Raw genomic sequence first — 15,163 nt, forward strand, 5'->3', positions numbered from 1 at the left:
AGCAGCCCAGCAGCTAGGGATGGCCTAAATAGGTATCTCCCCTGACCTGGGCATTTTTCAATACAAACTCCTTTTGTTGTACAGTATTCCAAAGGCATCCAGACCGTATGAAAGATGCACAGAAATACCCTTAAATCGGGTAATAAATCAAATCTAGTGATACCTGACCTGACATTTCTGCCATCCATTGTGACATTGTGGAAGGATAACCAACATTCAAATTAATGGCACTGCATGGGGACAAGAGCTGTAATCAGTGGTGCAAAGTTTATTTATTTTATTTTTTTATTTCACCTTTATTTAACCAGGTAGGCTAGTTGAGAACAAGTTCTCATTTGCAACTGCGACCTGGCCAAGATAAAGCATAGCAGTGTGAACAGACAACACAGAGTTACACACGGAGTAAACAATTAACAAGTCAATAACACAGTAGAAAAAAAGGAGAGTCTATATTTATTTATTTATTTATTTATCCGTTATTTTACCAGGTAAGTTGACTGAGAACACGTTCTCATTTGCAGCAACGACCTGGGGAATAGTTACAGGGGAGAGGAGGGGGATGAATGAGCCAATTGTAAACTGGGGATTATTAGGTGACCGTGATGGTTTGAGGGCCAGATTGGGAATTTAGCCAGGACACCGGGGTTAACACCCCTACTCTTACGATAAGTGCCATGGGATCTTTAATGACCTCAGAGAGTCAGGACACCCGTTTAACGTCCCATCCGAAAGACGGCACCCTACACAGGGCAGTGTCCCCAATCCCTGTCCTGGGGTATTGGGATATTTTTTTTTTTAGACCAGAGGACAGAGTGCCTCCTACTGGCCCTCCAACACCACTTCCAGCAGCATCTGGTCTCCCATCCAGGACCAACCCTGCTTAGCTTCAGAAGCAAGCCAGCAGTGATATGCAGGGTGGTATGCTGCTGGCTTGAGGCATGAGGAGGTAGGCGAATAATTTCAATTTAGCAGATTAACACTGGAGTGATAAATGATCAGATGGTCATGTACAGGTAGAGATATTGGTGTGCAAAAGAGCAGAAAATTAAATAAATAAAAACAGTATGGGGATGAGGTAGGTAAAAATGGGTGGGCTATTTACCGATAGACTATGTACAGCTGCAGCGATCGGTTAGCTGCTCAGATAGCAGATGTTTGTACTTAAGTAAAAACACTTTAAAGTACTACTTAAGTAGTTTTTGGGGGTATCTGTACTTTACTTATATTTTTAAATGGCTAGTATGACAGGAAAATGCTCCAATTCACACACGTATCAAGAGAACATGCCCGGTCATCCCTACTGCGAACTAAACCCAAATTCTTTGTTTGTAAATTATGTATGTGTTGGAGTGTGCCCCAGGTTATCCGTAGTTTTTTTTTTAAAAACAAAGTGCTTAAGGGAATTTGAAATGATTTATACTTTTGCTTTCAATACTTAAGTATATTTTAGCAATTACATTTACTTTTGATACTTTAGTATATTTAAAACCAAATACTTTTACTCTAGTATTTTACTGGGTGACTCACTTTTACTTTAGTTATTTTCTATTAAAAAAAAGGTATCTTTACTTTTACTCAAGTATGACAATTGGGTACTTTTTCCACCACTGGATGTAATGGACCCTAGGGAAAGTATACTAAAACATGGGATAAGGCAGCCTTAAATGTAAGATGCAAACATATGAAATCAACATGTGAGGATGAGCAAAGCCACCCTTCACCTGAACAAAGGAATAACTAGTTATAAGTTTGCATGGGTTAAAATATATATATATACTTTTTTTACCCCACACAGGTTAAAAAAATAGTTTAGTTCCCCTTAAACCATTTGTTGCAGTAAGGATCCCCCCCAGACTGGTCTATGGAAACCATGAGAACACCCGCCTGAACTGCTTTTCTGTGCGACCAGAGAAAATACGCTGCAAAGATCATGTCCCTGTGCTTTCTAACTTCACCATGTGTCTGAACTCTCTACCCAAAGGTGTTCAACTGCAGCTGCATGCTGTCTACTGGCCAACCATGTTGAGTAAATATTTGCATAGTTCATTCTATGTGGGTTTGTGGGCCAAGTAGTAGACCAAGTGATACAGGTGAGAGAATGGTGATTACGCATTTTATTCACCATCGTTCTCGGAAGGTAACGTTCCGTAATGAGACTACTTTTTCTAATAAAGCATTGTCCCAAAGTGTGTGAGTATTTTTTTAAACTTTTATTTAACTTGGTAAGTCAGTTAAGAAAAAAAATCTTATTTTCAATGATGGCCTAGGAACAGTGGGTTAACTGCCTTGTTCAGGGGCAGAGCGGCAGATTTTTTACCTTGTCAGCTCAGGGATTTGATCTCGCAACCTTCCGATTACAAGTCCAACGCTCTAACCACTAGGCTACCTACCTGTTATAAGGAAAGGCCTAGCATTGTCATGATGAGTAAATACACAGACAACTTTACACAATGTTTACAAGCACTGCATTGACCGACTGGACAAAGATTATTTTGCAATTTACTGTCTACGGAGAGAGGGTATGTTTACAGGTAGTGGTGGTCAGTTTACTGCTGTTCAACCAACTTCGGAACGGAAGTATCCCGGGAGCAATGAACACAGAACACTTAAATACAACACATTTCGTGAAATTAAAAACAAAGAGTTGGAAAATAACTCGACAGTTGACTTTGAAGATTCAGGAGTACTTCATGCCACTGTAATTCCAATGGTAAGTTGATATGCCATGTCTATAGTTGTACATAGCAGCAGGAGAGGCATAAAGGAAACCGTAATTTCATCACTCCAACAGCTTGCAAAACATCAGCAATCTAATAGTCCCGTGTAGCTCTGTTGGTATTATAGCAGGGCGCTTGCACTGCCAGGGTTGTGAGTTTGATTTCCACAGGGGTAAATGTATGCACTCACTACTGTAAGTCGCTCTGGATAAGAGTGTCTGCTAAATTACAAAAATGTAAAAAAATATGTAGCAAAGTAACTGAACTGCTCATATGGCAGTGTAATTGTGTTTACTTAATAGTGTTGTAGCTGATGCTCGGCATTCACAGTGACATAACAGTACCTGCTGTCCGACTCATACAAACAGTGAACACCAAACTGTGTTAGAAGAATCATGTATATTCTTACTCAACCATCTGACACAGCTTTGTGTGCACACTTACAGCCAATAATGAAAAGTCATGGCAGATACAACTAGGGTTGTGATGATTCTAGTATATGTTTTCCATGAAAACACGAAGCAGACCAAACTCTTTGGTCCTTTAAAAACATGCTGTATGTCAAAATGTGTGTGCTATAGCATGGAAAATATATAAATATGACTCTGGATGACAATATAATGTTTGTTTCCAACATTAGGGCTTCAAGTTTTGTTTCCTTGCCACAATACTAACAAGTATTGTGATGCTGGTATTGTCCCGGTCCTAGATACATTATATATATATATATATATATATGGAAATAACGTGAGCTTTTTAAAATCAAAGATGTTTTTAGGCCTACAGCCCCTCATAAATAAAACTAGTGGCCAGACACCAGACTACATGGCAGAACGCTGACATTTCTGATGCTGGAAAAAATTACTTGGATCACAAAATGAAACAAGGACAAGTGGAAAACGCATCAATGATACATAGTCCAACCATACTGCTTCATGCTGTAAATTCTTCCCTTCGAGGTTTGGCCGTGGAATGAAAGAGTAACGACATTGGTGGGAAAAGTACTCAATTGTCATACTTGAGTGAAAGTAAAGATACCTTAATAGAAAATTACTCAAGTAAAAGTGAAAGTCACACAGTAAAATACTACCCGAGTAAAAGCCTAAAAGTATTTGGTTTTAAATATACTTAAAGTATAAATTGTTTCAAATTGCTTATATTAAACACATGATGGCACAATTTTGTATTTTATTTTCCACGGATAGCCAGGGGCACACTCCAACACATAGCATTTGTGTTTAGGGAGTCTGACAGATCATAGGTGGTAGGGACGACAAAGGATGTTTTCTTGGACGATTTTCATGTCCAGCTAAGCATTCAAAATGTAACAAGTACTTTTGGGTGTCAGGGAAAATGTATGGAGCAAAAAGTACATAATTGTCTTCAGGAATGTATTGAAGTAAAAGTTGTCAAAAATATAAATAGTAAAGTACAGACACCCCCAAAAACGACTTAAGAAGTACTTTAAAGTATTATCACTTAAGTTCTTTACACCACTGAGTAACTAACAAGGCAGAAAAGCAAAAGGCTGTGTCTGTGACCAGAGTTTAACCTTTCCCCCCAAAGCATGCCAAGTACACAAACAGGGCGCCAGTAGCAGAGTGACTCATTCACAATTCTAAAACGTATGTTTCAGGGATGAGACTAACCAATTCAGGCCAAATAGACTGGTTGACAAAGAAACAATAGACAGTCTCGCTGACAAACATGTTGTTGGAAGCAAGGTTATAGTAAACCGAAACTACTAATGAAAGACGTTCATAAACTGAAATAAAAACTATTCACAAACCCGTTTGAAAAACTAAAACTATACAGAAACTTATCTTTGACAAATTAACAGTACACTGTACAAACAAAAGCGCACACACACACACAACCAGTCAAAGGTTTGTCAGCATCATGAGGTAGTCACCTGGAATGCATTTCAATGAACAGGTGTGCCTTGTTAAAAGTTCATTTGTGGAACTTCTTTTCTTCTTAATGCATTTGAGCCAATCAGTTGTGTTGTGACAAGGTAGGGGTGGTATACATAAGACAACCCTATTTGGTAAAATATCAAGTCCATATTATGGCAAGAACAGCTCAAATAAGCAAAAATAAATTACAGTCCATCATTACTTTAAGACATGAAGGTCAGTCAATCCGAAAAATGTCAAGGACTTTTAAAGTTTCTTCAAGTGCAGTCGCAAAAACCAAACGCTATGATGCAACTGACTCTCAAGAGGACCGCCACAGGAAAGGAAGACCCAGAGTTACCTCTGCTACATTAGAGTTACTTCACAGAGTTCAAGTAACAAACACATCTCAAAATCAACTGTTCAGAGGAGACTGTGTGAATCAGGCCTTCATGGTCAAATTACTGCAAAGAAACCACTACTAAAGGAAACCAATAAGAAGAAGACTCTTGCTTGGGCCAAGAAACACGAGCAATGGACATTAGACCGGTGGAAAGATGTCTTTTGGTCTGACAAGTCCAAATTTTAGATGTTTGGTTCCAGGATGTAACAACAAAATGTGGAATAAGTCTAGGGGTATGAAAACTTTCTGAAGTCACCGTACATAGTAATTAATATTATATACATTTGTTAATTTGACTGATAATCATATAATTCTATCCACTTCCTTATTTTGTCTCATTGTCGTATAGACATATATTGTATATTGATCGGCCTGCCTGCTACTATGTAGTTTCATTGACAAACATAGATGGAACTTAGCTAACTAGCTAGTGATTTTGGGCACTGAAACAGCGTGTTGCTTGTGCTTTATTTACAATAGGTCGACAGCTTGCTGATAAAGTTGATGACATGTTCTCAGAAATCAGTTCTAAGCACAGACAGCAGAAGCGGAATCAATACTGTCTGCAGTGCACTGACTAAGTTATCCATGCACGTCTTTTTACTTCAGAAATACTGCACCAAACACCTGAGCTAGATGTAAAATTGTGCGGCTAACACATCCACTGCAAAACATCAAAATAAATTACAGATTTATTGGTTTATCTTGGATTAATTCTGACTATTTTGAGGAAATGGTATTGGCTATGCTGTGGATGTGGTGACTCAAGGAGGGACAAACATTAATTGCCAGGGTACGATATAGTGAACATAACACACCCACATCAAACCACACCTCCAAGACCCAAATATAATATTTCTTAATGAGAAGCAGAAAAACACGTGGAATCAATGTGTTCAGCCCCCCCTTGAAAAAGAACCTAACCTATGACCTGACCCATCAACGTATGTATTACTGCGCCACAGTGGCAAAACCTTACATCCCCAAAAATCGAAACACTATACATAGAAGACATTTAACATTAAACACACAGGCTACTTCCGGTCCCTAACACAAAAAAACAAGTAAATCAGATCTTAAACCTAACTAAACTGAATTTCAAGGAAAAGTCTATAAACTATAATAACATTGGTTGGAATGTTGAAGAGTCACATTCATTCCTCCAGGTTCTAAAGTTCCCGGTCGGAGATAGAAATAATTATGTAAGCATAAACACCTGTGCCATAGGACTTACCCCTATCTCCCCTGTGCCTCCTCTTCATTCTTCACCTGCTCTAATCACAAAACACATGTGGCTCTGAGAGAGAAAGAACAGCTCTGCAGCAGTTCCTCTGAACAAGGCTCTCTCTTTCTCAGACTCCTCCTCCTTCCTTCTTGGTCTCTCTATCGCTCTCTGGCTTGAACGGAGTCCCTGAACCCCACCCATTCTGAGCTAGCGTGTGTCCGCAAAACACAAAAAGATCTGATCTCCATCCATTTACCTTATTCATCCTTTAAGAACAATGGATATCATTGGAAAATTTCATTTTTTTTGTTGAAAAGGACACACTGTCAAGTGGTGGAAACACAGGCAACCAGAGTCAGAAAAAGTGCACAGTAAACATAGCGCAGGGAGCTGGATGCACATAGTAGAAAACACACTGGGGAGGGCTCATGGGGATTTGAAAACGGGTCAGATCCTGTTATAGAACTAATTGTTTTAACGTCTCACCTAGGCCACACAGTCTTATCACCACAACTCAAACACACAAAGGAAGGAATTTAAAATGTTACTCAGGTAACTAAACTTGAACCAATAAGCTAGGCTTATTTGTGCCATATTATATAGACAGTCTGTTTGCATATAGAGCACATTTCAACAGTGAGCGTACCATGTTTCCTCTTTCTATGCCTAAAGTATATTTGTTTGAACATGTTGAATCAACATAAGCCACCACAACCAACATTACAAGTAAGAATGTCAAAATGACATTCCAGTCATGCAAACATATTCAGGCCAACCTTTTGTTTGCTTTCCCCTCCTCCTTCCCTCTGGGTGTTTTTGCTTTTCTGGGACAATGCTTTATTTGAAACGGTAATCTTCCATTACGGAACGTTACCTTCTGAGAACAATGGTGAATAAAACGTGTGAACACTATTCTCTCACCTGTATCACCTAGCCTACTATCTGCCCCACAAAGCCACATAGAATGCATTTTACCGAACATGCTTGACAAGTTGGCGATACCAGGGTGAAAATTAACAGCAAGCAGCTGCAGTTCAACACTGTTCAGACACACACACACAAACATGTAATACTGGTTATAGCAAACATGAACTAGGCTCCCTGAGGCCTTTCATGAGGTTGAGTGTTCTGATGTGTTGGAATACTTTTCATATTACTATAATAGACTGTTTTCCCAATTCTATTCAGGTATAGGCCTACTCGTTTGTATGTAGTAGGCCTGTGTGTGAAACTGCCTTGAAGGCTTTAGACAACACCTGCAGTCTCATAGAACACAGAAGCTACTTATAGAAGCAGAGACAAAGTCTCTTTGTTCAGGTTTTTTTTTTACGTGAATGTTCTCCAGTACTGTGGAGCGAGAGCAACCAGCTAAAGCGACCTATGTTGGGGATCGGTTACATTTTTGGACAACTTGATTGGCAGAGGAGATGCTGGGAATGAGTAGGAGTTTAGAGATTACATTCTTAGCATCAGCAATGCAGGTTTCACTTTACTGTGAGGTTTGCAATACTGTTGGCAAAATATTTTGGCCTACAGTAAGTCCAGATTCTTTAAATGCTGTATGGTCAGGACACCTCTTAAAACAAACTTTTAGACATACTTGTTGGAAACTATCTGACACTGACAGCATTTTCACACATCGATGAATCAACCACACTGTCACTTATTTGACAAGTGGTTGAGGCTCACATCATTAGCGCCTCCTACATTAACTCCAATGTACCTCATTCAATATTACGCTAAATTAACTTTCAAAAAATGTTTGCAGTGACCTGCATTAAATTGTTTTTATTGTTTCTGGCATGTAGGCTAGTCTATAAGCAATGTATAGGAACAGTGACTGAGACGTGGAATAAGGGCTCTCTTTAGTCTTTCAGCAAACCCTCAATTGTCAAAATGTCACAATAGAATACATGAAAAGACCGAGCCTTCAAAGAAGAGGATATATGAAAGTATCTACAATTCATACTATACGGGCCTGATAGGGGTATAGCTTTTTAGTCTTCTAGGAAATAAATAAATAGCCTACTTTGTAGGAAAGGGAACACTTAACAGGCTTCCATCTTGGCTGCAAAATATTAAGTTGTAAAAAGAAGTAAGCTTCCTTCTTTCATGATAACGCACAAGGCCATTGGTACTTTTGACAAACTCAAACAAGATAGATGACAACCCATATACAGTCAAATTATCTGAGGTTTTCAATACAAATGAGAATAAGCAATCAAATCAAAATCCACTGCAGAGCCATCAATCTGCTGTATGATTGCATTTATCCTGTTTCTGAGGGGAAATTGGCAATTAAGGTCAATTACAGGATTCTGAAAACAATGCACGTGTCTTTGGGCCTTCTATAGGAAGTAATGAATCCACTAAGATAACTGAGAGTACAGTGACCTTATAGAGGTACAATTTGCCAGTCTAAGGTCAGTTTGCCAAAAGACTAGAGTAGTTTTAGTTAGTAAAAGCTTTTCCTTAAGTTAGAAGCCAGCATCAAATTTAGTTCATTGGAGCAATAATTTTAGTGTTAGTTAACATTTCTCTGTTGTGGTATTAACTAACCATATTCCACAAGCACAGCTTGCGACAGTTGAATTGGCCAATTTTCCACAGTTTTTTAACAGCTTCCAGCCCTATCAACAGGGGTCTTTTCCATGTGATTTCTCGCTCTCCTTGATTTCAGTTTAACCTTCCTCCCTTAGTACCAGGAAAATAACATCTCTGGACACTGACATTGAAGTGTTCATCTTCAACCTTTTGAAATTTCCACATGAGATAATGAATGATGTAATGGCCTAATGAGATCAGAAAGCAGTGGTGGAGGAACCGTCAGTGCTTTAATCAATCTGCCAGGCTTAATAGTTGAAGACAGTGGGTTCGGAACAGCAAGTCACGAATCTGTGTGTTGTGTCATGGTGTCTGACTACAGATAGTAGAGGTAACACGCTGGCCCCTGGGAAAGAGTATTTGCTGATGTCACAGAGGAATATCACATCTTCAATCTTGGCAGATAAACAGGCTCAGAACTCACCACTAAAGAGATAAGATTCGAGGAAAATACCAACCCTTGACCCTGTTTGTTTGGTTGGTTGGCTTCATGCAAATCTGACTGTCAAAAGTATTGAATAGCCTACAACTTCCCTTCACCCAAATACAATCTACAAACATATTTCCCCCAGCGATGGTAGATGTGAGACAGAATCTATAAAACAGTCTCTGCTACAGTATTTTTTATTTCAGTAGTAGCTTAACTTGAAAGAGCAATTAGTGGCTGGATGGTCACATCTTAGCTAGGGCTGGAAATTGCCAGGGACCTTACGATGTTATGACGATACTTATGTGCCGATACGGTGTGTATTGCGATTCTCACAATTCTATGTATTGCGATTCGATACTGTGATTGTATTGCGATTCGATGTTCCAAACAAATTGCTCAAACATGTCTGCTGCAAAGGGACAAGAGAGAGCCATGAGAAAACGAGTTTTGTTCAGACATGGTTATAAGTGCTGAAAACAAATTGGCTCCCTATAAAAAGATGTAGAACGAGCTATGAAAAAATAATATTCCGATATGTAACTAATCTATTTTCCCCCCAATCACTAATCATAGCCAACTCATTGGCACATGGAGATAAATGTAGCTTGACGATATATGGAAAATTCAGCTGCTATCCCTTGGTGAAAGCCAAGGACTAACATCCCAAATAGTAGATGGTATAGATGGTTTTGTTTCTTAAGAACCAACCTAACACGTGTGGAACATATGGGGCAAAACAGACAGGTGTCATGACGTTGGCCTGGGGGTAGGTTAATGACAGTCATAAATACCTCTTCCCCCCTTTTCCTATCTCTACCCTACTGAGGTTACATTTGCAAAACCCTTGGTTAACATAGAGATTCTGGGAACATCAGAAGGTGGGGGGAAATTAACTATATTCTGGTAATCCGAACAATTGAACATATGCAGTGGTACTTAATGAATATGATGTCAGTTTGGTTGTCATCTGAGACATTCTCAACAATGATAAGATGACAAACTCTACAGTGGAAAGCCTACACATCAGAGTTATCGGATTCACATGGAATTGTTGTTCAATTTAAATGTTTGAATATGAAATTATTTGCGGATGGGATGAACTTTGAACTCTTATTCACTACAGAAGTGATACCTCCTAGCCGTTGAGTTAGCAACAGCAGATGCAAAAGAGGGTTAGGAAGGAACAGACAGAGTATCCCGCCTATCACCTAATGACGTTACTACTACTATTCAATTGTCAACCAGAGACATTCTTCAAAGGACTCGGTTGGGCAACATGGCATTACATCTACCACCAACCTACCGAAGCGCAGCTCGGAGTAAATATAACATTCCACAGGCCACAATCAACAGCCTGATCAACTCTATGTGAAGGAGATGTGTCGAGCTGCATGAGGCAAATGGTGGTCACACTAGATACGGACTGGTTTTCTGATCCATGCCCCTACTTTTTTTTTTAAGGTATCTCAGAGCAACAGATATATCTGTATACCCAGTCATGTGATATCCATAGATTACGGACTAATGAATTTATTTAAATTGACTGATTTCCTTATATGAACTGTAACTCAGTAAAATCTTTGAAATTGTTGCATGATGCGTTTATATTTTTGTTCAGTGTATATTTCGTCTCCAATATTTATTGAAAACAAATACATTTGCACAATGAGCACTTGTTGTCTGAAATACATTGTTACAGTTGTTGGTTAGCTAGCTAGAGAATTTTTGCCATATTAGCATGAGCATTTCATTATCATGAAATTCGTCGCAACACCTCAAAACAAGACATGGTATCAAGAACAAGATGAAACTAGCTGAAAGAGTCTCGTACGATTCCCTACATGGCAGTTTGTCATTGTTGTTAGCTAACTGGCTATCCAGAATCACAACATCTCACAGACTTCTGCACCACTGAAGCATGAACATTGTTAGGTTGTCAGCTAACCCACCTATGCAAACCGATTAGGTTCTCAATCAAGTACCAGGGATCAACACAGAACAAAGCTATGCATCAGCAGTGATAATCCTGTAATAAAGCCTTATCAGGCAAATAATGACCACAACACATTTGTACGTGAATACTGTCACCTGTAGCAAAACATTTTGCACAGAAGGACAACAGTTTGCAGCGGAAACTACGGTTTCTATTGGACGAATTCAGGTAGGTCCCTCCCAGTTTCGTTCCGTTTGCTTCCAAGTTGTTCCAAGTGAATACACCCCTAATGAGTCTGTTTGCCTTGAATACTCTGAAGAGCTGAGCTTAACAGCACAATAACAAATGCTCGCAGGTGCCACCCGTTAATGAGGAACCCACCTGTGAATTCATGATTAAATTATGACCATGTCAGGTCCACACACACACACACACACACACGACAGCATAAAAACTGTTTATATACATATATACTGTTTTACAGTATAGTACAGCATACGCACAAAACCTAAAGACAAAAAGCCTATATGTTGACCTAGACAGAAGATAAGAGATTGAAGAACAGTGTATTAATATGGAGGAAGTGAGTATGTGGAAACACCTACAGTAGTCAAATTCCACTTTTCAATTGAAACCGAGTCAAGAGCAACATTATTCCAAAGCAATTTACACATGCAGTAGTTGTTTCCTGTTTCGTTGAATACGTTCATTTAATGGTGCATGTTAATATGTTTACTAAAAACAGTATCTTCAGAAAGTATTCACACTCCCAGACTCTTTCCACATTTTGTGGAGTTACAGCCTGCATTTAAAATGGATTAAAGAGATATATAATTTACAGGGTCCCTGGACAAGAAAAGACTGAATAATCCTGGTCTCTAGCTACCTTATGTTGTAATGTATAGCAGCTGCAGCCACAAGTGTTATCAAAAAGAGGTTGTTTTTGCTAATTTGTTAACACCCTTCAAGATTAACTTTCAACAAGAAGTATCAAATTATTATGATTTGGTGATTTGCAGCTCACTGTTTTTGCAGCTGTTAGCTATCTCTTTGAAAATAACTTGTGTGAAACGTGTTAAAACCAGTTGAGTCTATGGGGGCGCTATTTCATTATTGGATAAAAAACGTTCCCGTTTTAAGCGCAATATTTTGTCACGAAAAGATGCTCGACTATGCATATTATTGACAGTTTTGGAAAGAAAACACTCTGAAGTTACAGAATCTGCAAAGATATTGTCTGTGAGTGCCCCAGAACTCATTCTACAGGCGAAACCAAGATGAAACGTCAAACAGGAAATGAGCAGAATTTCTGAAGCTCTGTTTTCTAATGTCTCCTTATATGGCTGTGAATGCGACAGGAATAAGCTTAGACCTTCTGCCGTTCCCCCAAGATGTCGGCAGCATTGTGACGTATTTGTAGGCATATCATTGGAAGATTGACCATAAGAGACTACATTTTCCAAGTGTCCGCCTGGTGTCCTGCGTCGAAATTGGTGCGCAACGCCAGGTGCAAGTATTTTTCCATTTGATAGAGAGGAGAAACCAGGCTTCCACAAACGATATATCATCGAAGAGATATGTGAAAAACACCTTGAGGATTGATTCTAAACAACGTTTGCCATGTTTTCAGTCGATATTATGGAGTTAATTTGGAAAAAAGTTTGCGTTTTGAGGACTGAATTTTCGGGGTTTTTTGGTAGCCAAATGTGATGTACAAAACGGAGCTATTTCTAATACACAAATAAACCTTTTGGAAAAACTGAGCATTTGCTATCTAACTGAGAGTCTCCTCATTGAAAACATCCGAAGTTCTTCAAAGGTAAATTATTTTATTTGAAGGCTTTTCTTGTTTTTTGTTGAAATGTTGCCTGCTGGATGCTAACGCTAATGCTAACGCTAAATGCTACGCTAGCTAGCTACTGTTACACAAATGATTGTTTTCCTATGGTTGAGAAGCATATTTTTAAAATCTGAGATGACAGTGTTGTTTACAAAAGGCTAAGCTTGAGAGATGGCATATTTATTTCATTTCATTTGCGATTTTCATGAATAGTTAACATTGTGTTATGGTAATGAGCTTGAGTCTGTATTCACGATCCCAGATCCGGGATGGGTAAATGCTAGAGGTTAAAAGTATGTTTGCAATGGGAAGTAATAGTTGTACATTTCGATTTGGATATGCTTAAAATTGTTGTGTTTTTGTTATTGGGGGCCTACTGGCTTATTTTAAATGGGTGGCTTTTATCAGTATGCTGTGTGTGACTGCTCTCTATGTGTTTTACAAAAATAGTTATCCTACACAGAGTGCGCAGATCACAGTCGGTGTCCTTTCAGCACCACGAGCCTGTCACCTTTGATGTGTTGTCATTGCTATTGGTGACAGTGACAGGCTACCACAGGTTGTTTAAGCGGTTGTTGCTTATGGCATTGTTCCATGCTGGGCTTGTGAGTGACAGCCCGATGCGCGGCTCAGGCCTGTTTGATTAATTCATGATTTCATCAAAAAGCATTGCTACTCCTACATTAAAGCTAGATATGTCTTATGCATTAAAGATAAGACTCAGCAAAATGACCACGAGTAGCACCATAGATCGAAAATTGAAATGAGAGAGATGCAAGACTACGCTCTCACACAGTATCTGCACATGTGCATGGGGTCGCTTCACGCTGAGTCTACCTTTACGTGATGTTTGTTATTTTTCAGGTTGAAGTTTTGGAAGATCCCCCCCCCCCCCCCCCCCACTAAAGGTCTAGGTGCAATAGTCCCGGTTTGCCACTGGACCCAGCAAAGAATGGAATGCGAACAAAGGTGAAAAAAGTCACAAGGGGTCCCCCCCTCTTCAAAAAGTAGGGAGGTGGAGAGCAGAGTATCAAAGAAAATGTTATTTGTCACATGCGCCGAATACAACAAGTGTTGACCTTACTGTGAAATGCTTACTTACAAGCCCTTAACCTCTCTGCGCACGGAACCCGCTAGCGGGCTGAAATTCCACAACATACGGTGATCGCTACATAAAGTCATATTTAACATTAATGAAAATACAAGTGTATCACATGTATCGAAAGCCTAGAATCTTGCTAATCCAACTGCGTTGTCAGATTTAAAAAAGGATTTACTGCGAAAGAATACGATGCGATTATCTGAGCATAGAGCACCATAAAAAACAACCATTTTAACCAGCACAGGCCTAACAATCACAAACTGCATTAAAAAAATGTGTTTACCTTTGACGATCTTTGTCTGTTGGCAATTCCAATGCTCATTGTTACACAATGAATGATCTTTTGTTTGATAAAATCCGTTTTTATAGCCTACACAAAACATTTTGTGAACCGCTTGTGTCGTGAATTCCGTCTCATTCCATTTTCGACGACACATTCCAGGTAAATAACCCACACAGAACGTGACTTTTCCAGTCATGTTTGGTTTCACTGCAATCAACTGGTTTGTTTGTGACACAATCAAACCTGATGGGCCATTTCGCAGGACGTATTGACTGAAAGAAACCGATTTGAAGACAAGTCATGACATCATTGTGCACCAATGATTTGCCCGCTGTTTCGTTGATTGACTGTCTTTTAACCCAATGACCACTAATCATCTTGAAATATAGCTGGGTAGATAGCCAATGAGCTGAGCTAAACGGCAATAGGTCATGTTTATGTGTTGCAAGACCAACCCATGTAGTAAGCTCCAGCGTAATGAGTCATTCGTTTTTGAAGTTTCATACCGGAAGGAGAAACACAATTGTGCAAGCTCTCCCACTTAAAAATATGAGAGAGGCCTGTAATTGTCATCATAGGTACACTTCAACTATGACAGACAAAATGAGGAAAAGAAATCTAGAAAATCACATTGTAGGATTTTTTATGAATTTATTTGCAAATTATGGTGGAAAATAAGTATTTGGTCACCTACAAACAAGCAAGATTTCTGGCTCTCACAGACATGTAAC

The 15,163-nt window shown here is 39.1% G+C and overlaps 1 protein-coding gene across 3 annotated transcripts in view; it reads right to left on the bottom strand.

The window, feature by feature from the left end:
- LOC110528949 (phosphatidylcholine:ceramide cholinephosphotransferase 1) overlaps window positions 1-15,163 on the bottom strand; it is a 53,663-nt gene that overhangs the window by 16,679 nt on the left and 21,821 nt on the right. Inside the window, exon 1 of one of the 3 annotated variants that reach the window (XM_021611124.3) lies at window positions 6,250-6,384. The exons of the other annotated variants lie outside the window; for them this stretch is intronic. The gene's annotated coding sequence lies outside the window, so the exon portion shown is untranslated. Of the gene's footprint in view, window positions 1-6,249; window positions 6,385-15,163 lie in introns of those variants that run through there. 3 annotated transcript variants of the gene reach the window in all.

The sequence above is a fragment of the Oncorhynchus mykiss genome, chromosome 1 (genome assembly GCF_057628025.1).
Source record: "Oncorhynchus mykiss isolate SJ-2025 chromosome 1, ASM5762802v1, whole genome shotgun sequence".
Classification (NCBI taxonomy): domain Eukaryota; kingdom Metazoa; phylum Chordata; class Actinopteri; order Salmoniformes; family Salmonidae; genus Oncorhynchus; species Oncorhynchus mykiss.